At 41.5% G+C, this 23,419-nt stretch overlaps 2 long non-coding RNA genes across 11 annotated transcripts; one reads left to right on the top strand and one right to left on the bottom strand.

Annotated features, from left to right (window-relative positions):
- Positions 1-487: 487 nt before the first annotated feature.
- On the top strand, positions 488-17,266 carry LOC107311206 (uncharacterized). The gene is made up of 3 exons (XR_014944642.1): positions 488-2,404; positions 13,283-14,372; positions 16,116-17,266. It is a non-coding gene; the product is annotated as an uncharacterized LOC107311206 (long non-coding RNA).
- Positions 9,894-23,386, bottom strand: LOC107311207 (uncharacterized). Of its 10 annotated transcripts, none has more exons than XR_014944644.1 (6): positions 21,544-23,386; positions 21,286-21,373; positions 18,646-21,174; positions 14,217-14,367; positions 13,311-13,556; positions 9,894-11,315 (listed from the first exon to the last, which is right to left on the bottom strand). It is a non-coding gene; the product is annotated as an uncharacterized LOC107311207 (long non-coding RNA). The 10 variants fall into 10 exon arrangements; XR_014944646.1 differs by having other exon boundaries at positions 18,646-21,171; XR_014944648.1 differs by lacking the exon at positions 18,646-21,174.
- Positions 23,387-23,419: the final 33 nt, after the last annotated feature.

Below are 23,419 nucleotides of genomic sequence, written 5' to 3'. Positions count from 1 at the left end.
CTCCTTGAAGAAGGTCTACAGTTCACATGTGTTTTCTGTTTGGTGCTGCAGACTTCCCACCAGCTGAAGGCGACCGGAGGAGCCCAGCTGTGACCAATTATGGTCAGGGCTGCCTGGGGTTAGGGCTGAGTAGCAGTGCAGGAGGTCATTTGCTCATGCTGCCTTGCACAGACTGTGTTTCTGTGCTCTGTTGTGGCTTTTGCTGGTTCAGAAGGTTTTGAGTCTGCTTCTATTTTACTCTGTGTTTGCTTTGATTGTATTCTACCAAGTTTTGACTCCCATAAGATGCAGTTACTGTGAGGGCTGTGACCTAGCCCAGAGGGTCAACCCAACTTTGCTTCCTGCTGTTTCCCTGACACGTACCACTGGTCGGGGCTGAATCTGGATGCAAACCAAGCCTTTCTGAATGCCGGAGACCTGTTGGAATCCACAGGAGTAAGGTGAGGGCTGCAGCCACTTCATTTTTCTGAGCCCTTTGTAGAAGTCTAGAACACCACCAATCTTTAAATGCATCTGGATTTAATGCATGTAGCACCCATGTGACGAATGATGTCTATAAATACCATGTAAGCACACAATAGGATATTTAGCATACCATTTCCAGCAGGCTTCTAACTAGGCTCTCTGCCTGGTGCACACAGCAGATTCCCATGGTCTCACGGAGCTCTGGGTGCTGTGGCCTCCACATGAGACACCCCTCAGGGAGAAGTGAGGTGCTTGGGGCACCGAGGGGTTTCTGTGGAAGCCCAGGGGTGTGCAGCAGCACTGGGAATTCCTCCCACTGTCCTTCTCCCCATCAGTTTCTCAGAGATGTTTGTGGTGTTATTTGTGATATTCATAGTTTTCTCGGGGGAGGGGGAGAAACAACAACAAAACAACCGGCTCTTCTAGGAATCTGATTACATGTTTCTATATTTAAAATGAGAGGCTTTTTTATGTGCATGTAGAAAAAATGTTGGTTTATGGCATTAAAAGTGCTTAGTGTAATCTGGTGATTAATGCAGCCTTTTACTGGGTTGCTTATAAACCATAAATTCCCCCCACGGAATGGCCGCTGTGGCATTTTGCCAATTAACTTCCACATGCTTTTCTCTTGCTCTGAATCCGGGTGTTCCCTCGCTCATTTATTTGTTGTTAACAAAACACTTGCTGTTTGAAACACAGCATTTAGTGCTTCTGGTCCCCCAGCACATGCAATATTGATGTGTTGTGGATTGTATAAGAAGCCTGACTCATTAGTAAAGAGGTATTAAAATAAACATCTTGAAAGAACGCAAACAAATTTGGCCACAGCAGCTACGATATTTTAGTGCTAGCAGAGGCACAGCAAATGTGAGGTTAGTGAACTGAAAAGGAGAAAATACCCATTTCTTGCTTATGCAAGTGTTGGTAATTGGTGGTAGGGATGTGATGGAAAAAGCTGGGTCCCGCTCTGGTTTGCCTTCGGTTCACCTCGTGCCTTGTCTTCACGTCTTAGAGTGCAATGTGTGGTATTTATATCTGGAGTTGGAAGATATCCATTATGTTCATCAAGTCCTACTCCTGAAATGAGTTATCTTCCTCTTTCCATCACATCAGAGGTTCTGAGGTTCTGGGCTGAAGACGGTGACTGAGGCCCAAAATATTTCAACATAAAAAGCTTATCACAAGCATGGGGTAATATCAAATAGGTTGGATATACGTTCTGCAGATTGTGCTACATTTATTATTTCTAACTAATGAATGCATGACACTTCAGAAATACAAAAGCAAATCTGCTCTCTTTGTTCAGAGTCTCTCAGTTCACAAGTTGGTCTCAAGGACTGTAACCTGGAAAGGTCACTTTGTAGTCTGTAAGCAGCTTTAAAGCCTGCAAGGGCCTTAAAACAATGGGCTTAGCCGGTGGAAAAAAAAAATCTGTAACGAGGTAGCTGCCAGCAGAGAGCTGGAAAATGGCTCTGCAATGAGCCTGCCACGTCTGCTCCTGGTGCAGGTAGAGGAGAGACAGCTCATAGAATGAATCATAGCATGGTTGAAAAGGACCTCAAAGATCACGTAGTTTCAACCCCCCTGCTATGTGTAGGGTCACCAACCATCAGACCAGGCTGCCCAGAGCCACATCCAGCCTGGGGTTGCCCCTACCCATGTGCAGCACCCTGCACTTGTCCTTATTGAACTTCATTCGGTTTTAATGAACACACTTCTCCAGCCTGTCTGGTTCCCTCTGGATGGCTTCCCTTCCTTCCAGTGTATCAATTGCACTGTTTGGTGTCAATGGTTGATGGTTTAGAAGCATCACACCATTTGTCTGTTTTGTCACTGCTTTAACTAGTAAAACTCTTTCTTTTATTCATTCCAAGCTTGCCTCCAAATGACCAACTGCAGAACCTGACGCTGTCTTAAGGGATATGGAACAGCCAAAGTGGTGAGTAGTCCTAGTTCCTCAGAGCCTGCTGTGCCCTGGTGGACTCTCTTGTCTCTTGCCTTTCTTTGTCACTGTGGCTTATGTATCTCATCACTCAGCCTCTGTGGTCTGCTTTGTTGTCTGGTTCTCACTAGGCCCACATCAGCCAAAACATGTCACAGAGTTAGTACATTTCTTTAAATCCAGCTTTGTCCATACATAGGTACCGGTACCTGCCATGAGGGAAGGGGGAGCCTGGACATCTCCCATCGCACAAACAGGACCTCAGGCATGTCAGGATGCCTCCCAGGGCAGAGCTGACTCCTCTCTGCTTCCCCTTACTGAAATACCAATATTTGTAATAAAGGTGCCTGAAAACACAGTCCCCCAGACCAATTACTCTATGAAGGGGTTGGAGTTGTGCTTCTTTTGCTGACAGCTTTGGCAGTGAAAAAGTTTGATTGACCTTCCTGCAGGAGCCCCTCCCGGCCCATTCATGTTGAAACAAGTTGGGTTTATTAGGGAAGATCTGATTTGGCTGAGGCAGAAGCAATGTGTGTGAGCCCCTGGGCTGTGGGAGGAAGGACCTGGGTAGGGATGAGCTGCCAGCCATGGTTCCAGGCCATGGGCATGTTGGTCTCCCTGAAGCAGTGCAGCTCAATCCAGGGGTAAGCAGCTGCTCCTGGCTAACTTGACATAACCACGTCTGCTTGTCCACCTCCTTCTAGTTTACTTTCCTCTTGAGGCCTTATGATGCTTCCCTCTGTGCTGTGTTGCATGTAGGAGAAAATAATGGGATGAAAACCCACCTTACCATCTCCTTTCTGACTTCCTACCCTTCCTTTAAATGCCTTGCTAGCTGGTGCCAGCTGTCAGCGTTGGACCATGACTAATGCTTATTTTCTTGCACAATAGTGTGCTTAGCTTCTTGTTACCTAGCTCCAGCCTTTCTGGCGTCTTCTTCTCTTCCTATTTTCTCATTTATGTCATGCATTCATTGCAAGTCATCAGACCTTAGAAGTAGGAATTGCCAGTCTGATTTCTTCGGGAAATGAGGCTTGGGTGATCATGCTCTGTACATCTTGAAATAACAGTTGAATACAGTGGTTGATTCAATTTGGCTGAAGGAGAGCAGGCTCATGAGTAATTGAATTGCTATGAGTTTAGTGCAAGTAGGCAGTGAGCTGGGGCAGACAGGATCTCTTAGGTCAGTGAACAGAAATAAAGGTAGCAAACATAGTAGCATCTTGTGAGATAACAAAAAAATCATAAGGGAGATACATTTATCAATGTCCAAAGTAGATTTGTATCTTCAGATGACCACAAGACACAAGCCCTGGAATCTTCAAATGGTGGCATTACATGGCCCAAAAGAACAATTGGTCTTTCTTCATTGTTCCAACTGGGGATTAAAGGCAATCCTGGTGCTTTGCCATAGTTCAGTTGGGGTGCAGTCGTCTTCCATTGTCCTGGTTGAAGAATCTCAGGGGGCTTCCTCTCCATATGCTGCTCTGACCACTGCAGCTCTTGGAATACCTGGAACATAAAATCTTACCCCACCATTCTTTTTACTGCACGCAGCAGATGCTCAGCCCTTGCCCACCCCTTTCCAGGGACAATCTTAAAAGCAGTCGCATGACGTGTAGGCATGTGTAGCCCTGCAAGAAGTCAGCTGCCTTGCCAATGTCGGATGACACATTTAAACCTAGTTCAAGGCTTCTGGCTTCTGACTGCATGCAGCGCAAAGGAGATTAGTGCACCACTAAGGCTTTGTGCAGTGAGGCATGCCTGCCCAGGAGAGGACAAAAGGGAGGATTTAACTGTAGACCAATTCTAATTTTTCAGCAAAAAAAGCTCTTTTCCAATGTAAGAGAATCCTAATTAAAAAAAAAATAGAAAGTCATCAGTAGTTTAACTGATGTGTTTCTCGCAACAGTGCAGTGTTACAGAGATAAACTATCAGTGCTTAGCTTACAGCTTGTCTCAACACCTGGAAGGCTTCAGTAGAGACAGGTTTAAAAATTAATTCCTATTTCCCAGAGACATTGTACCCTGAATCTCATACAGAGCATACTGCGCATTGGGTAACAGGAGCTGGCAATAGAGACAAAAGCAGTGGGAAAGGTAGAAAGGCTGAGATCAAATAACATTGTTCCTCATGCCATGGTAGAAGTTGGGCAATGACTCTACATGTTTTTAAATTGATGAGGCTTAACCCAGAAGGCTGAGCCTCAGCACCAGTCAGTTGTTCACTCACTCCCCAGCTCTCATTAGGATGGATGAGAGAATTAAAAAAAACACAGAAAAACCCCAAAGTAGAACTCAAAAGTTGAAATAAAAACTATCTACTAAAACAGAAAACGAAAAATGGATTTTAGTAATCTCATTATCATTGTAATTATATTATTGCCTGCCTGTTCATCTTCCCTCAGTCTGATAGTTTTTTTACACGTCATATAGTTTGGAACATCTCTTCAGATAGTTCAGGTTAGCTGTGCTGTTTCTGCCCCCTCCCACATCCCTGCACCCCCTCAGCCCTCTTGCTAGCAGGACAGTACAAGAGGCTGTAGCACTGATATGTCCTTGACTCCATACAGCACTGCTCAGCAATAACTAAAACATCGATATGTTATCAGCATTGTTTTTGTCCCAGAGCCAAAACATAGCATCACACCAGATGCTGTGAAGGAGAGGGAAAAAAAAACCCTCTATCCCAGATGAAGCCAGGGCATAAATAGGTATGGTTGAATTGAGGGGGTAGGAGGTTCTGATGTCATCAGTCCTACAGTTGTTGCTGCTGATGTTGGGTTTCTTGCCACTCCTGTCACTGGAGCAGATGCTGCTGGCTCTGCTGCTCATGCTGCAGTTACTGCTGGCACCTCGGTGACAGACAGGTATTCCCCAAGCTGAGGTGCAAATTGCCAGTGGGCTGGGGGCTCTGGATGGGAGCAGGCAAGTCTGTACTGCTATCAAACTGCTGCTGTTCTTGCAGAAGACGGTCAGTGACATTATAAGTGTAGGCCAATTGCAGGTACTGATAGAGGCTGACATAAGAGGGTTGATTTGCAATCAGAAATACCTGATACCTAGAAATTACTCCAAAAGTTTCCTATAGCATGTGTTTCTTTTATATACCTCATATTTTCTAAGAAAGCTATACACTTAATCAAATTAAATGCAGCAGTGAAGTGAGTAATTAAACATTCTGCTAGGCTCCTTAGTGACCACAACCCAAATAATACGTGTGAGCTGTGCTGACAGAGGAGGACTTGCACCTAGTCTGCTTTCTCATGCCAGTTGCTATCACTTACCATCATACTGGGACCTGTGTGTTATAACAGGAGCACTAGTGAGAGAGGGATGTGTTTGTGTGTGTGTATGCATTTGGAATCATAAAATCATTAAGGTTGGAAAAGACCAGTAAGATCATCTCATCCAACTATCAATGCACCCTCACCAAGCCCCCTAACCATGTCCCTCAGTGCCACTCCATGTGGTTCATGAACACCTTCTATGACTCTACCTGCTGCCTGGGCAGCCTGTTCCAGTGCATCACTACTTTTTATGAGAAGAATTTTTGCCTAATATCCAACCTGAATAGAGGTGGACAAATGACGTGTTTCAATGTGCAGTGCATAAATACATCAGATGCGTTTGTAGGGAAGGAAAGATCTCCAGAATATCAACTGCATCTTTCTCCAACTAAAACATGATTTTAGCCAGAGTAATATTAGTGATGAACCATGTTATTTAATGTCAGCTTGAACTAGAGTAGAGGTACATGCAGTGCGAGGAAAGGTTATCTGGTGAAATGGATGAACAGATAAATAGCAGTTGATGGCAGAGCACTGAATGTTCTCATAGCAGCTCTGTTTTGCAAACTGCAGTACAGGGCGTAATCTCATCATAAAAAGTTTATTTGATCAAATGTTTGTTTGCTTCTGCGAAAAGCCTGATCTCAGTGGAATGAAAGAAAGGAGCAAAAATATGAACACACATAAGTTATCCTTGTGCGTAATTGCTGATAGATGCCAGGGTGTGAATTTAGGCTGCTAGTGATCTGCCTGTGTTTCATCCCTGTTTGAAGCCTATTTTTCACTGTGATTCTTATTGCTGACCAGGATCGTGATTACAGTGAGTCAGAAATTGGTCTTTGGTAAAGGTGTCAGCTCAGATGGCTTTGAAAAATGTGTTTCCTTATGAATCGTAGACGAGTATCAAGCGACTTCGGTAGTACAGTGTGAAACTGAAGTACTCATCATAGTCCTGGGCAGCTAAATTGCTTTTACAGATGTGTATTGTGCTGTTGGGCACATTTTCCCTGTGCTGCTACGGCAAAAGGAAGGAACCTCTGAGCTGGGTTTAATAGGGGAAATTACTTGGGACTGGGGTGGCTTCTGAAAGATACATAATTGCTTGGGAAAAGCTGTTTGACAAGCTTCCTCATAGCTTTTGGGCAGATCCTTGGAGTATAGGCCATCTTAGGCCCATTGCCATTACTTATCTACTACCTGAGTTCCTTAACCTGTACTTTGTGATCATTTTGGTAGTTTTCATCCATTCACCTGCTGTGGAAACACAGAGTAGTCTTAAGCACAGCATTTATCAGCCAAGTTTGTGAGTCTTTCCTCCGTATGACATTTGAATTAATTCATTGTTTCAGCATTAAGAGCAATTTTAAAATATGAAACGGCAAGTTGTAGGTGAAGAACAAGTAAGAACAAGGGTCAGACATACTTGAGGAGATGAGGGAGTTGTTCTCTTGACTACAAACAGCAAAAAATAGCTTGTGCGACTCCACAGTGTCTGGACTTCCAGGCGAGTTCTGGAATCTGCAGTTGTGATAGGGTAATTGGCTTGTAAAGATTGAACCTGTTTCAGTGCTAGTCCTGTCTGTGATAAAGTAGCTTTCTCTTGTCCTCCCTTCTGCTGTAAGTGCTGATAGCCTGGCTATCAAGCGCTGGTGATAACATTCAGTGTTTACTAAGTACTTTTCATATATCTAGTGTTGGTATATTGGTTGGTATATAATATTTCTGTAAGAAGAACCATCATTAGAATTATCCTCTTTTTATATATAGGAAAAAGGGAGGCTATAAGGGACCTTACCATAACAAATTGGTGGCAGAGTTAGGATGGCGTTATTGACTTCTGTACATCCTTTGAAGAACTGTGAGAATTACAGTCCTTATTCACTTAAATAGTCTTGAGCTGTGTTGTGCAGCACTGTTATGGGCTGTGCTGAAAGAAATAATGGGAATTCAATCTTCTGACATTGATCTTCCTCCTTCAGATTTCTTTGACACCACCCGTGAAGCGCGACAAAATTTTTAAGGCTGTTGAGTTTCCACGTCTTACTTAACTCACTCGTGTAAAATCTGTATTAGAAGCAGTTATGAGGCTTTGCACATCATTGTTGGTAAAGCAGAGCAGTGGGAGAGCTGCTCGGTGGTGTGGCCAGTTCCCCAGTAGCTGTGCAGTGTGTGTGCCATGCTGAGCAGTACTAAGAGCATGGGCAGAAGAGGGGGATCCCCCCAGATCCTGGCAAACCTGCTTCTGTACACCAAGTTTCATGGACAGGAGGGTTCAACACCAACCATCCTGGAACTCATTCTTGGCTCTGTCCATCAGCCTCAGACTCTTTGTGATTGTTTGCAGTTCTATCTAATTCCTTGCAAGCGCAGAGGATATGGAGTTTTGACCAGGGTGTGCTAAGGAAAGGTATACCCAATGTATGAATGACATCATATGCAAGATCATGGCTTCCATATCTGATGGGTCCATATCTTAATGGGTGCCAAACTCAAAGCAAATGCTGGATTGGATTTTTTGTGTTGTCCAAGTACTTGTGTTGATGTTTTCTGTGAATCATGAACTTTTCAAAGTTTGGCTGTTGCTCCAAGGCTATTTGTGTTTGCATCAGGGCCTGTGCAGTGACTCACTTTTTGCTTCATTTCTAATAAGAACGGACCATCTTTGGAGTTTGATTTCCTCTGCAGAATTTTCTAGGAGCTAGAGGCTGCTGATGAATTTTAGTGAGACAATAAATTAAAAAGGAAGGACTGTGTCATTTTTCTTCAACTGTGCTTCCTCCAGAGATGACAGTGCAGTAAATTAGAGGCATTCAGCAAATTCCTAGATGCAGTCAGCTGCCTTGTGGTGTCAGTTGGATGGGACAACAGGAGCATCTCCAGTAGCTTCAGCCAGGGGTACTGCATGGAGGCTTTACCATTGCCTTAACCCAACACTGAGTGATGTAATTCTGAGAGATATTTGAAACTGAAAGCTCAAACTGTTTATTCTGCCGGGGCTGGAATACGGGCTGTGAACTGCTATGGCTCGGGAATTGGATGCCCTGCTATGGGCAAGGCTGACATCCACCAGACAAGGCTGCCCGTGGCCCCATCCAATCCAGATTCAAATACCTCCAGGGTGTTCAAGATAAGTGCTTAGCTGTTTTTTATTTCTCTTCTATGCACATGTACAATTGAACAGCTGAACTGTCAGGGCAGGAGACATGGCTGCTGGCTCATAGGTATAAGCCTCAACACACCATATTTGTACTTTTGACAGGATTAACCAATATTAAAGTTGTTGCTGAATGTAGGGCAGACACTGGTCAGAAACCTGAGAAATCTGTTGGTGCTTTTGCTCATATTCAGGCAAATTTCCACTGATTCTTATGCAAGGGTGTCACAGTTTTACTCAAAAAACAAAGCTGATAAGCTAAAATATACACAAGTGCACCCCTATCACTTTAAGGCCCATAAGGTGTTCTTAAGAATTTGGCCCACAGGTTTTGCAGAGAAAATCTGTTTGTGGCTCAGATATTTACAACACTGCTAGCAAATATAAGAAGAGGAATAACACAACAGGTGTGCACACGCAGTTAGGAGGAACTGTTGAATCATTTGCCACTGTTGTATGTTCCCCTGCTTAGACCACTTGCCTGCAGTGTGTTTTTGTAGGGCATTTTCTGCTGCTTGGTTTTGTTTTTCCAGCAGCGTCCTAGAGAATCCTAGCATTATCACTGGGGCGCATCTAGTTTTAATCCTTTTCCAGCTAGTGCTGAAATCAGCTTTTTTTTCAGTGTGACCTGATCAGGAGACAACAGCAGTACTGTCACAGTTGTAATGAGAAAAGAATTAATCTTGTTCCCTTGGGGCTCAAGGGGGCTTGATGCATTTCTTCTGAAGTTCAAGCTGAAGGCAACAAGCTTTACAGGGTGAAGGTCTTTGATTAACAAAGCTGGTAAGAAAACAAAGCTGGAGGGAAAGCAGAAAGGGATATCAAAGTCTCCATATATTGAATTGCAATCCTAGCTTGAGAACCACTGAGCTGGAGCTGTCCCTGACCCCCACCAGGGAGATTTCCTTGGCAGAGATATAGGAGCAGCCCACAAGTAACACCTGTGGGCACTTTGTTTCTCTGAGATTTGGGCAATATTAGTGTCTGACGATGCTTGCGGTATTTTAGTCTGATTGATTCTGAAGGAAAAGTAAACACTGTACTTGTTTTATTGTTTTAATTCAATCATTGATTATGAGTCTTTGGCCAAAGCACCAGCTGAGGAACTAATTATCCACCTCCACATCCGGCCTCTTTTGGACTCATGGATTGAAGGCTGGCCCATATCTTATATACGTGGGCAAGGCACTTTGATTCAGTCTTGTAACCTTAGTGTTTGCCACATTGAAGCGCAGATTGTTTATGCAGAGAAACTAATTCTGAGTCATTCTTCCCTCTTCTTTGTTTCTTCATAGTTACTTATTAGGCTAAGTCAGAAGAGAACTCTTCTGTGCTGAAAGTTGAATGGCTTTTGAGCCATAAATTTTAACTCAATGCTTTCAGAATGCTGAGGGGGGCAACTCATGGGCAAGGGACTGTGAGCCATGAGTTTCCTTTGCCTGGTTTAGTAATAATAGTAACATAGTGATCACTGTTCAAAAATTAAACATTCCTAAAAGCAAGTCATTGTACAGAATCTGTACATTACTGCAAAACATCATTAAATCAGTTACATCAGATTCTATAATATGTATATATATATATATATATTTCAGGGGCAGCTTACTAAGAAAGTAAAGAATTCACTGCATTTCTGCAATCACAGTTCTGACAGCAATTAATGTACTGTGTCAGTCTATGTGACTATGTAGCAGCAGTGAAAAACTGCTTAGGAGAACTTAGCTTTCTAAAAGATGGAGCAGCTGATCCAGCATGTGATGTCTGACATAGGTGGAGTGTTTGCCCTTCTTTGATTCTTTGGTTGAATTCCAAACGTTGTCTTTGCTTTGTGTGAACAATAAAAATATGGCACAAAGATTGTGAGGTCTGTTTAAAATTTAATGAACTGCAGATGCATTGTAGGATATTTGATCCAAAACCCACTGAATTCCATAGAAAAGAATGCTTTCTCTAATGCAGCTTCAATGAGTGAAAAGAAGAAGGGAAAACAGAAAACTTAAGGCAAAGAAGAGCAAAGGAAAAAACTGAATAAAGCAAAGGTAATTGAAATTATATCAGAGTTCTCTGTCCCCATCCCTGTGTAATTAATTACTATTACTGTTGTTTTTTAAGTATTCTTTTTGATAAGGCCATGCCTAGGATCCTAGTCCAGCAGTTCTCTGCACTAAGGGTTTTGCCAGCTTAGATGTCAAGCTCTTCTGTTCACATCAAGTATTGCAAGAAAGATGTGTTCTTCTTCTACCTCACTCCTTTCATGCCAGGCTGTTGGAGATGCCTTTGCTTCTCCTAGGACTTGTCCCTCTCCCAGCTCCACTCAGACAGCTTTGGGCTCTCCACATGTGTACTGTTCTGCCATGGAATTGCTCTTTTTTCTTCTTTGCCTTGCTATTAATCCCGACATAGCTTGGAAATGAACAGCCAACCACAGTTTTCTCCAAAGGATCAGAATTAGTCTTCATGCAATCTGTTGGTCACAAAAAAAAAAAAATTAACTTCTTTTGAATGAGACTGGATAAAAAAAAATAATAATGCATATGCTTATCTGATACACTCATTTTTCTCAGTTTATGGAATTATTCTGCATGCCTATGTATGTTTTTCAATACACCTGTATTCCAAACCAAAATGCAACACAGGTAAAATTCACTTTCCTCTTAATCATGACCATCAAACTCTTAGTTGAATGAACTTTCTTCCCCAAAGCCAAAATCAGTTCTGGGCTTCAGCTAATTTTACTCACAGCTCCAATGCAAAGCAGCAAGTCTTCTTAAACTGTAGACATAAAATTGTTCCACTCTGAAATGAGAAGTTCTAATGAGCATGAAACTTCTAACTGTCAGGCTTGTTGTTTGCAAGAGAAAGAGCTGCTTGGAAAAACTGTGTTTTGCTTGAGCACTTACACCACCAGGGTTCCAATTGCTGAGCTACTGGAAAAGTAGGGCAGCCAGCAGTGAAGAAGCCCTGGGGTGGATGTTACCGTTACTCAGGTTATTTGACATGGAAGTCGATAGATCAATAAGTCCCCCTACCAACCCTGTAAAGAAATATTTGTTTCCTGAAGAAATGCCCTGTATATGACAAGGAAGCACTTACTACTGTGGCTAGGAAGGTTCTTATGGTTTGGGTTTTTATTTCATGGGTTTTTATTTTATGTGTTAAAGATTCTAACCAGAAGAAAAGAAAATGAAGAAGAAATATGACACTACATTAGTGAAATACTAATAACAGTTGTAAATGTGGAAAAGGGATCCTGGAGCATATTCATTACAGATGCCAAATAGCAGACACATTGCTGCTTGCTTTTCTGATTCAGGGTATCCAGCTCAATCACAGCACAGACTTTGAGCTGTGGGACACATCAGGTCCCAGTCATTGTACCATGTTGCCCATGGGGAAAAGCTTTCTGATTGCTCAGACTCCCTGTTTGGCTTTGGGTACCCTACAGCACTGAAAATGACCACATATTACTGCCAGTATGTGTGCCCTGTTTGTGTCTCCTCCCTGCACTCATGCAGACCTGAACCACTGGGGCATTGCAGTTCACGTGAAATGCTGGGTCAGGGAAAAAGCTGTATTCATTTTTTTTTTCTTTAATAATTATTTTAGTATCTATTGTTCAACCATTCAAGGAATATATGTAAACCCCGGAGTCTCCAAATTATTAACTATTGCTTTTAATTAACCACAGTAATCCCTGTTGTTTTGTCAGATGGAAAGTAAACAACTAAATGGCCAACTAAATGCTCAAGCAGGGTTGGAGGAGGTTTTAATTATTTCATTTTGTTAATCACAAAGTCTGTTCATTGCTGTTCGTGTACGGTGAAGCAATTCAAACAGCTGTTATTATGCAATGAGGCTGCAGCTATCTTTCTTCCTTTAAGATATTTAAAAAAGATATTCTGATATTCTGATCATGCCTGGTAATCTGCAGTGCCAGGTATACTTTGCCTTAGGATTTTGTATAGCGTGAGACTTGGGGGAAAAAATCTGATGCAATTCATTTGAGAGGTTTACTTTGTAACTTTAAATGATGGGGCAGTTAATCTACAGCAATCCTGTTGAAGAAATGCATGTAGGGCTCACAAAAATCTTCAGGCTGACCTCAGTGCAAATAAACTCAGTTGGGCAGATTCTTCTGCGGTGTAAATGGTGGTAATTACTCTGAAATCGATGACCTAAATTTGGATGGGCTGGGGATCTGCCTGTACTCATTTTTCATGTGATAGGCACAGTGTGGGCCGCAGCAAAGCTTAGTGAGCTTCCCAGACAGGGCAATCATTGCTCCATCTGTATCAAAAGGGATTATTTCTAACTGAGAGCTAAAAGGATGTTTAACTTGCACACAATGCTCAGTGCCAGGTCTCTGTTATAGTTAGAGAAGTTCATGAAAAATCAAGCACTCCCACCACCTTTCCTCTCTTTGGCTGTCAGGTCATAACAACTTGTGGTCACTGCTCACCTGGTCTGCATTCACAAGGTATCCTGGAGGTAAATGACAGAGTGCCACAGATGAAGCTTTGGATTTGTCTGCTTCCCACTTCTTCATCTAAATGGTTATTTTCCAATAACACAGTATGGTTTGAAGAAGAAGGTTTCTGCTTTGTTAGGCATCATTCTTCATGTCCACACTTGGAAAATTGCAGGTGCATTGTGTCACTGCTGCGAGTATCATTTGCTGTTACCTCGACTTGGAAACCAGCTGGTGCTGCGGAGGACAACAACACACACTTACAGCAAAGAAGATATGGTGTTCTCCTGTGGTGATATTGATGACTCTGATAGATGGTAAATACATGGCTGGAGAAAATCCCACTGTTTGCCCAGCAGGACTGACCTTACACAGCTATATATGCCTATTTATATCCCAATTTCAGCCTGCGGTCAAAGCAGAAGCAATAAACACAGTATACTTGTAGTCTGAGTCCCAGCATTAAAATTGCATTTGCATCACTTTTGTTTGTTTTTAGAAAACTGCTCTTGGGTCTGTTTGCTTGAGTAGCGAAGCAACGATTTTGTTTTATTAGGAGACTCTGAGCCCTGGAGTGGAACACCACTACTCCTTTACTGATCTTGCAGTCAGAAAACAATACTGAAATATATCAAAAATGTCAGGCCTCTCCTGGGTCTCTGTAAACTTCATCCTCTGCATTTACTGTGTGATCAAGAACATGTGCCAAGGCTGCAACTCTGGTCCTTGCTGTTCCCTGTAAGTCCTTTCGTAGCTGCTGGTGGTGGAGGTGCTCTCTCAGATGGCTGTTCTTATGGAGGCCTACATCTGCCTCCTCTGGGGTCATCATTAAGAAGGGCCTGACTCCAGGGCATATCTAGTTCCAGCCCTTCATGGGAGGATGCATTTCGCACTCACAGTAGGTGAAACTCATGCTGTAAAGCAGCATTGCTTTTCTGTGTGATCTAATAGGTAACTTTATTTGACTTCTTCAGATCCCAAGCTTTGCCAATTTGTGTTATTGTTTTCTGAAGGGCAGCATTTGCATTTTTGAGGAAACCTAGCAACACTGAAGTGAAAAAAAAGTAATTAAGATGTAGTGGACTATTAGAAATGCAAGACTAAATTATGATCTACTGGGAAAACTAATATGAGTGTGGCTAATGACATCCTTTAGAAACTGATACAAAGGAGACATATTAATGATATTTGTGCAGATAATATACTATGTTTGTGCTTATTAGCTGTTTAATTTAAAGTACTAAAAAAAATTCAGGTAGTTGGTATTTAAAGATGCAGAGGGGTACCCGTTGAAATGACAGATATTTTTTCTTTACTGGTAGCTTATATATGTTTATATTTCATGTTGTCAAAGAAGGAAAATGAATGTGAAATGCTTAAAATGGGAAATGGCTCAGTAGACTTCATGGAGCTGATAACCAAAGTAATATGTGTTGGAAGAAATGGGTAGGTAAAGCCAATGAGAAAGAAATTCAAATAAAGCAAATTTCACACTTTAATATATGATACAGTTTAAGGTAGATTGCTTGGTCCCTACTCAACCACAGCTATGTAAGAATCAAATTAGATTGTACCATACCAGATCCTTGGTTAGTTAATATGATGCTGAATGGGATGTAGGTAATTCTCTATTGACAAGGAGGTTGTGACCAGCACACTTCACCAAATCAACCTTGGTTTTCCACAGTTGTTCTAAAGCATAGCAATTTCTGGCTTAGTAGACAAGATTAAAGATTTGAGTTTTCACTTTAAGAGTTTGTATCCTGTGGGGTGATTTACATGACATAACTACTTCAACAAAAGTCCTAGTGTAGACACAATTAAACCAACTATAAAGGTGTTCTGCTGCTTGAGCTTATAGACTTTGCCAACCGGGATCATATTTGACAGGCAAAAAATGCTCACCTTATGTGGGAGGAGTTTACAGGTACAGCTACACCAGGATGACAAAACTTTCAAGTGTAAACAGGAACTAAGAGGTGATTTCAGTCATAATGTCTTACCAAAGTCTGAGTTGTTTGCAAAAAGCTCTCCATATGTGACAGGCCTGACTCTGCTCTGCCCCAGAAGCTGGCAGGGAGGGAAATTGACACCTGTCCAGTCATGGAACAGCTACATCAATACACTGAGTACTACAGGAAGCTGGTATGGAGAAGAGCAGTGCCCTGACAAGTGCAAAAGTATGCAAAAACTAGTCCTTGCCCTTTGTTTCCTTATAGGTTCATATGGCTGCTTCTAACATTTCCAGGGCTGCTGGCAGCCTAGATAACTTTTACAATTCACAGGGCAGACGTGCAGGAAATGGCAGGCAGAAAGCTGGATTTAAAGGATTTACAGCAGCTGGGAAGTAGGACTTACACAGTACCTGCCCATGGTATTTCTGTCTGTAGTCATCACTGTTTTAGTGAGCTCTGTGTTCACATCCCCTCCCAGAAATACAAATCAGATATAGAAGCAACTTTTTTTACTTTTTTTCTGTATATATATATATATATATGTTTAAAATAAAATAAAAAAAAATTTTAAAAAGCAGAAATAAAATAAAACAAAAGAAAAAGAAATGAGAAACCTTGAAGATCATGTAGCACAAATATTTTGGAAATCCATATATTTAATGAGATAAAAGAACAAAATGCATGAATGGTTTCACCAGCAAGTAATCTGGAGAGTGCGAGGAAAAATCCTTTTAAAATCTTTGAAGTAAATGGCCATGCAAAGACACAGCTTGAGGCAAAAGCTGTTTGATTGGAGGGGGAAGAGTCTTTGTTCTAGAGAATTAAACCTAAAATTCCTGAGTAGATGAGAGAAACCTGAACTTCTCAAACAGCTGACAGCTTTAAAGAGAAATCTGCACGGGTTCAGAGAAATGTCTGCATGAGGCAATGCTGAGGACAGAGTCAGACTGCTGCCTCATGCAGGTCCTGCGGAGGCACTGACAGGCTGAAAAGTAGGTTCTGCCCACATATGGCAATGCAAAGCACCAGACAGACGTGTAGACACCCTGTAGGATCAGATAGAGGAATCGGCAACCACAGAGTGATAAAAAACCCATATGCTAGACATTAGGCTGCCTTGAATAGGCTTACAGGTAGTGTTATGCAATGAAGTACCAAGAGAAATTTAGGCTGCACAGGACTTCTAGAGTTATCATGTCCCACAGTCCCAGAGAGAGCCACCTCCAACAGGCATTGGAACCTTATCGCAGCCTTGCCCTGCTCAGGAAACCAACAGTGTCTCTCCTTAGCTGAGCATTTAGCAGGAGGATTGTTTCAAAAGACAAAATCTAGCAGCTAAAGTGTGCATCCAGGAAATGGAATTTGGGGTCTGGATGAGTAACACTGCTCAGAGCATGCTGTAATCCCTGACCTGTTGGGTAGCCTGAGAAATAGGGAAATGCTCCTTGCAGTAAAGCTGGGCTTGGAGTCATGGGGTGAGGAGAGAGGTGTGGGCAAGGAGCCCTGCTCTGGGACACCAGAGTGTTGATCCTTGCTCTCATAGTTGCTAAGAGATTTTATATGAGAGCACATTCTTTGTGTAGGACACAGTAATAATCCTGGTAGCAGGGAAAATTATACCAACAAAGGACTGAGTTATTGGATCCTCATGAAATAGAAACATGAGGTATCACTACCATCCATGCTGCCTGTGAGCACACGAAGATCTTGGCACATTTCAGATTGAGCAGCCAAAGGCTTTACTCAGTGTCTGACAGGATGGCTGTGATCATGGGCATCATAGTTTGGGAATTCAGCATTGAAAGAAGAATGTATTTAAGAGTGAGGCACCTGCATTTTTTGAGATATGACTATCAGTATATATGCACTACAGTGACTGTTTTACATGACAAAAGGTTTTATAGGATAGAGTCCAATCTCCCAGATAAATGAAAAAGAAACCAACCAAAAAAAAAAAAAAAAACCAATAAAAAAACCTTCACTGAACTGTAATCTGAAATGTTTGTTGTTACTGCTGTTCTTCTAGGTACAATGCAACCAGGCATTAGTAGTGTAATCTTTTGATTCTGATTGTTTTCACTAAAAGCCGTGTACCGCAACAAGCTTTGCTGCGTGAGACTCATGACTAAGCTTTGAATAATTTGGATTCTAGTCTAATTTTTAATAGCATTTTCCAGTTTAGTGCTTTCTCCCTTCTCTGTTATGGTTGCCATAATGAATTTCTAAGAAGATTTCCCAGGAAGAGGATTTCTCACTGCCCAGACCTTTCTCATGGAGACACTCAGCAAATGTTTTTTGAATTGGTCTTATGAGATAATTATACAGCAGACCAATGATACTGCATTCCTCATCATTAATAAGTTCGCTAGTGATTACTGAAATTCATTTTATTGAATTTATACATTCCTTTTATGGAATGCATGCATGACAGGACATTGTCAAAACCTGTATCTTTCCTTAGGGCTGGCCACGACAAAATGTTTTGATCTTACAGCTCAGCTTCTGTTTAGCATGTGATTTCCTAGCTCCATGTTCTGAAAGGGCTTGCCACAAGCGGAACTGAGATTACTTAGGATTATGTGGAGTGAGCTAATCATCTAAGGCAGGTACTGAACAGTAAAAAAATATAAAAAGAAAAATGGAGATGATGGTTGAGAATCCATCTTTACTGCCTCACTCAATGACCCATCACTTCTGCTAATTCCTGAATCCCTCTACAGGGACAGAGGGCCAAAACCTGCACCCATTTATGTGCAAAATGCAACATTACCCTTTTACTTCTGCACCTGTAAAAGTCTTGGAACTATTTACAAGAAAATATTTTCCACTTAAGATAGAGCCTCAAAAGCTCATCTGAAATTGCCTGAATGTTCTAAACTTACAAGCATCATCCCACCAGAGATGCGTTCTTGAATGTTAAATTTAGGCTAATTGGAGACATATCCTTTAATTTAGCAAGCTGAGGTTACTAATACAGATCAAGAGCTAAAAATTAACAGTGGAGATGATGTGTACGCTAAATGCCTAAGTGATGTCTTAACCTATAATTATACAAGTTCTGTTAATAGCGAATAATTCAGATCTTCAGGGATTTCAACAGTCTGATGGGCTGTAGTTATTTCCAGTTTATATTATGGTTGCTAGGTTTCATTAAAATAGGAAAAAGTCCTTAGAGTGCAGTAGAAGCAAATTGGTGTTTGAAATTATCACCCAGGAACCAAAATATGAATTTTAAATTAGAAGGTGTCCAGAAAACACAATGGCATCAAAGCCGAGCACTGATGAGGAACGTGAGTGGTGTGGGAAGAGTGTTTGCAGAGGGCACTGAGGAGAGACATCTCTGGGAGCAACATGCTCTGTAACAGCCATACCTTAGATGCTGCACTGGTACAGCGCGTAAGGAGTCCAAAACATGTTACAAACCCCAATTAAGCCTTGCTACATTCTTCTGAAGTATTTAAATTTTGTTATCAGTGCTTGGCAGATTGCAGGCTGAGGCATGATAAGGCCTGTGGCTTATCAGAGCAGTACAGTGACTCAGTCGGGTGGCACAGGGCTGCAGCCTCCCACTAGTCCTCGGCCAGGGGTAGTTTCACCAGAGCAGTGCTTGGGGCTTCTTGTCCCCCTCCCCTGCTCACCACTGCTCCTTTCATCCTCACACCATCATCCTCAGTCTTCTCGGCTGGGCTGGGATGCATAGTTTTGGGTGTGCCATGCTTCAGGTCACTGAAGGCAACGTGGGTTAATGTTCGTGCTTCCTGGGTCTCTCCCAGATCCTGCTCTTTCGAGCCTTACTGCAGACAAATTATTTTAGGAACATCTAGGACAAATTAGATTACCTGATAGATACTAAAAATGCCACACAAATGAGATCACGGGAATGACCAGCATGTGTTTGGTAGAAGTCAAGTTAGCTGACACATTTTGAGAATGAAATTTGACTTTGCATTCCTTGTAAATTCTTCTGAAGTATATTTTAAATGTCATGAATATCTGTTTCTTCTGAGCAGATGAACAAATAAAATAAATATTCTTTTGGCCTAATGATTAGGCTATTTCAACACGGTTTTGTTAGTGATTCACATTACCTAAATTCAGCCTCCAGTTCCTCACACATACATAATTACCTTTTGTATCTAAATTAAAAATCTGCATTTATCAGAAAACACAGAGAATGCTGCTTTTAGTTGGGTTTGTTTTTATCTTGAAGCTCTTCAGTTTTCTCTCTAGTAAATGAGCCACAGCATGATGAGATGCAACTAAAGAGCTCTCCCTTTATAAAATAGGTCTCATCTACATCTCCATTTCCCTCTGAATCCAAGTAACCTATTACGTCTCACACTGAAATATGTGCAACCATTTTGTAACATATTGCTAAATATCTCTAATTTACATAAGATATAACAGCAGAACTCCACTTAGTGTTCTATTAGTTAAGTTACTGTTATTATGGAATTACATAATGGAGAAATAGCAAATTCAAACTCTTAAAATGCTGATCATGAAGTATATTAAATTATAGCATTGCCTCAACTGTAGGGCAGGTATGGCACACCCTTAGTCCTGAAGTGGATGGAATAAAGCAGAGCACAGCATGGCTTCTCTTTTGGAAACCAACATCCAAGGATGCATTTTAGACCTTAAAGAGCTACACTACCAGTGCCTCTGATGTCTGAAGCCTCTGAGATTTGCTGTTAAAGCTCTGATTAATCCTGAGCCAGCATTTGTCTCCCAGTTGCCCAACAAAACGGTATTGAGATTGTAGAGTTTAATTATTTACTGTTTGGAAAACACTTACAGACAGGTAAAGAAAAGATGTCTTGTTAGTACTGAGTTATGTTAAGCAATAATCCCAATCAATAAAAATCACCAAATAATTAAGTATTTTTAGACAGTTAACACCCCTTGCAACTGCCATTAGCACCAGGTTGGAGGGCTGTTGACATATCACTTTAGCATATTATAAATTCCCCATAGAGCACTCAGATGTCCCAGTGATGGCTATGCATGCTGCTTATATCACAGTCTTGTCCCTGTGCTATTAACTGTAAGGGTTTCACACTGAAAAATCCTGTCATGGGAATACGGATGAGGACAGTGAACTAGAGATGTATTAGGAAGAGAAATGTGGATGGTCAGAGCACACACAGGAGGCCAGACCGTGACTCACTGCATAACCTGAAGGAGCTCATTTACCTTCTGTTCTTCAGTGTAACCCTGTGAGAAACCTATAAAGACATTTAATTGCTTTGTGGACTGTTATGTAGTCTGATCAACAGTATTTAGAAAGCCCTCTGAGAACTCTGGATAAACACTGTTTTTTTGTGGCTTTGGTTTTTTGGGGGGAGAGGGAAGTGTAAAAGTGGAGGGGGGGGGGGGAGGAAGGGGGATTTGGTTTGTTTTTTTTAGGGATACTCTTACTGAGTTCATAGCTTTCATTTCTTGAGCTCGGCCCCAGAGTTTAGAAGAATCTTTCTAATGCTCTGCGTACATTTTATTTCTGTGAAACTCTGCTAGTGTCAAATGCCAGCATGTTCATAGGGCACAGACCATCTGTTTTCGCTGAAATGAAGTAGTCCTGTGTTTACTTAGGAAAATGGGTGCAGGCATTTTCAGTTCTCACAGCTGTTCCTCCCTGGGAAACAGGAGGGTAGGAATGTTTTTTTTTTTTGTTTTTTTTTTTTGTTTTTTTGTTTTTTTTCCCTCCAAAGCAAAGGAATAGTAAACTTAGTTGACATTCCACAAACTGAGATCTGCAGATCTTGCAGGCACAAATGACTTGCCTTGTTTTGCTTCCCCCTTCCCTGCTTAGGGAATAACGCCACAGCAAGTGTTGCAAATTTCTGATAGTTTGTGGGCAGTAGGGCAGGCTGCCAGGGGAACTGAGACTGTATCATCTGCTAAAAAAAAAATAATAACCATCATAATAAAAAGCACTCCTCCCACTTTTAAATAGTTCTGACACTGAGAGATGAAGTCATCTGCGACATGCCACACTGTATACATCTTACCTTATGGTTTTGCATGAGGTCCCGGAAGGCTCTCCTTCATGCCTTCAAGGCAATTCTAATCTTGCCAAGTCTCCACACTAGGTTGGAGCTGTTGGGATAGGGCAGGGGTCACTGCTCTGTTCAGAATGAGACTTTTAAGTCAGACTTACTGGATTTAAATTTATATTTATTATTATTATCATTGTCATTGGTCTTTGAAATCAACAATCTGCTTTCTTGTTTTAATTGCAGATAAAATAATTAATCATCCAGACTTACTCTACTTTTTCAGTGCTCTTAAAAGGCAATCAGGATGTATTGCATTCACAGGAACCAAGGGCTGGTATTCATCTGCAATTATTAAAGCTTTGATGATCACGGAAAACACGTTTGAATATCAACCAAAGATCTCAAACGTGTTTCAAATATTTCAGTTATGTCTCTCCATTGTCTGCAGAGGTTCACATTTGTCATTATTCTCATTTTATACATGTGGGAATTCAAACTGAGAGCTCACCAAGGGTGCCCAAGTAATCATGAGCAAATGTATGACAAGAATCTGAGGAAGGTGAATCTGAATCACCTGTCAGCTCTTTGAAGTGGAAAGAATAAGCATGAAATGTATGCAGAATATTTACAGTGTATTACTTTAATAATAGCCTGCATTTTGGGTTCTATTAATAATTAACTATTTCTAGAAACTATCATAGCTACATCAAAAGGGATCAACTGGCTCTTTTGCTGAATGATTAGAGTTTTCATCTGACATAAAGCCAAACTCACATCTCAGTTCCAGCTGATATTTAATTATTTATACACAGTGTCACAACTCCAAAAAGAAACCCATGTAGGATGCTGCAGTTCACAGGAAAGTTTTTCACATCCTGGGTACATGGCTCTGAACTCAACTCACTGGGTATCTTGGGAATGTCCTCCTCCTCCACTCATGAAAGTCGAGAAAGTCTTGATTTTGGCTCTATGTATTAAAGTACTGTATATCTATTTTAATCTCTGAAAGTACAGAACAAAACCTACTATTCACCCAGCCTTACTATAAATACTGAGAAAGCAAAAAGTGTCCTAAGGTGATGCATGGTAGGATCTGCTTGTTTTTCTGTGACTGCTTCTGGATATAAGGTTTTGCAACCAACTAGTGATAATTAATCAGCAGTATTTGTCTATTTTGAGAGCACTTGGATGTGGTTTCTTGCTCAAAAATCAAGACCCGTGAGTGTTTTAGAAGCAAGGTGTCCTCAGAAAACATGTGCCTGTGCTGACTGGGGTCACTAACTCCCATTTCAAGTCAGCAATTGAAAAAGGCCATTGAGGCAGCTTTGCTTCCATGCAGGGAAAATATGCTCCTGATTACAGGATGGAAAATCAACTATAGGCCATGCAGCTTTTCCCACCTACACAGCAATGGTAGTCAGTCTCCACAAGGGTGATACATGTCAGATATAAGCTGTGGCGAGTGGATAGCTGTCAAATATTGCCACGTGTTTTCATTCAGGTGACTGAGGACAGACCAAGAAGGACAATACAGCTGGATCTATGGTTTCTGAAAGCAACTTTAACCGTGTTGAAGTCAATACGTAAAGTACTTGATTGCTGACCCTATGTAAGGCAACCAGGAAAGAGTAGGCAATATTGTCAGGACAGGGCTCTGTAACTGGGACACAACCGTCTCAGTAGCACAGTAAGGACTTAGAGAATAATACTTACTAACTCATCATTTTTTGCCACCTTATTTGGAAATCTCTGTTGTTTGATTCTTATACATTTAGTGCTGAATTAAAGGATATCATGAGACAGCATGTGGGTAAGGAAAGATGTCACACAGGGTATTTATGGTAAATGGCACTGAGACCAACGTTAGCAGCAAAGCCCTGTTTGTGGACATAAGAGGAAATTTCCAAATAACCAAAAGGAAGTTTAGAAAGATGAGTATTATTAATGAGAGTTTGCCACAGGCAAATCAGCAACGTCCTGCTTCTGCTACTTAAATAACGAGTTAGCTATCTTTGGTCTCCATGTGTGTATGCTGTAATGTCAGAAGTCACTGAGCAGCTCCCCTTGATCAAAGACAACGCACGCAGTCCACGTTAAATACTTCATGTTCTACGATAATATATAATTACGCCTCAATGTGGTGACT

The sequence above is a fragment of the Coturnix japonica genome, chromosome 3 (assembly GCF_054131305.1).
Source record: "Coturnix japonica strain WE chromosome 3, WE-NBRP24, whole genome shotgun sequence".
NCBI classification, from domain to species: domain Eukaryota; kingdom Metazoa; phylum Chordata; class Aves; order Galliformes; family Phasianidae; genus Coturnix; species Coturnix japonica.
This window is presented reverse-complemented; position numbering and strand designations above follow the sequence as displayed.